Source organism: Tiliqua scincoides, chromosome 13 (assembly GCF_035046505.1).
Source record: "Tiliqua scincoides isolate rTilSci1 chromosome 13, rTilSci1.hap2, whole genome shotgun sequence".
Classification (NCBI taxonomy): domain Eukaryota; kingdom Metazoa; phylum Chordata; class Lepidosauria; order Squamata; family Scincidae; genus Tiliqua; species Tiliqua scincoides.
The window spans coordinates 15808388-15809800 of NC_089833.1; positions in this window are offsets into that span (position 1 = coordinate 15808388).

A 1413-nucleotide genomic window follows, 5' to 3' on the forward strand; every position below is an offset into this window, starting at 1 on the left:
AGCAGAGAAGCAGCGACGGGGTCCAGCTCTCGAGTGAGCACCAGGGTTGCCAGAACTGAAGCTAGAGAGAGTTGGAAGAATCAGACATGAAGCCATCTCACTCTGACAGGAGGCTCAAAACACTGCATGCAGCGTCCATAACCACAAGGTGTAGTGATGGCTACTGGCTTAAGTGGCTTAAGGCGGGGAGGGAGTGACACATTCAAGGAAGGCAGGCATAAGCCAGGATGTCCCACATTCAGAGCAACACCCCACTAAGGCTACAATCTTATCCATGCTTTTCTGGGAGCAAGCCCCACTGGCTATGACAGGACATATGACACGCCTAGAATTTGGACTGTAAGCTCCAGGAGGGGCAGTTGGCTTCATGCACTCCTTACAGAAGCATGTGCTTGACCACTGTGGAAAGCAAGTTGCTGTCATGTGTTCATTCATTCTTTCATTCTCTCTTTTAATCCAACCATAGGGCAGTGCAGATGTCCTCTCCCTTTTTATCCTTGAGGCAACCCACTGAGGTAGGATAATCTCAGAGTTGGTGATTGGCCTCAGGTCCTCCAATGAGCTTCATGGCTGAGTGGGGGTTTGTTTCAGTTCACGCTCCACATCCCTTAAACTAGAGGGTACAGCTCCAAAGCATGAGGATCCTGAAAATTCTCTCTGTCTTTCCCTTTTTCCTAAAATCAGGCTCATTTAGATTTGCCTCACTTCAACCACTCCTAGGATACGAGGTTTGCAAACGCTGTGAGCCCCCGAAGGTGCCTGAATAAGTCATGTCTGAGCCACGCACGTCTCAAGGGTCTTTACAACGCCCCTATAAGGGAGGCTAGTCATGCAGGTGGCAGGCTGGGGCTGAAGGAACAGTCCCTTGCTTCAGGGCACCCAAAGAGCAGTGAGATTCGAACAGGGGAATCCCCACAGTTGAGACACTCTGAAACACCCTGGTGGTTTCTGCAGGGTTGTGAGAGGTTGAGACACTCGGCACTCAAAAGCCCAGAGCTGGAAAGCACTTGGACAACAGCTACAGGGGAATTTTCGATACTTAAGTTAACAACCAAGCAGATCTCAGTGTAAGCTCTCTTACCAGGGCAGTCATAATTCATCTGTGTTCAATAATTCTGGATCACTGGATCGCACCAGGAAGGCCCACCTATCCAAGATTCCTGGCTACTAGCTAATGCCAGCCCAACCCACCGGGCCAAATAGAACCCACGCCTCATTTTGTGTGATTGACTCTGTGGCTCTGTCATTAGGTTTCACAGAGCCATTGTGTTGGATGTTCTTTTTCTGCTCTCTTCTGAGATGGGTAGCCCGATCCTATCCTGCGCTGAAACATGGCCTGTGCCATATCTAGCACAGGGTAGGAGGTGACTGCTGTGCAAGTCTGATTTATTTCCCCTTACCCTGTGTCGCACA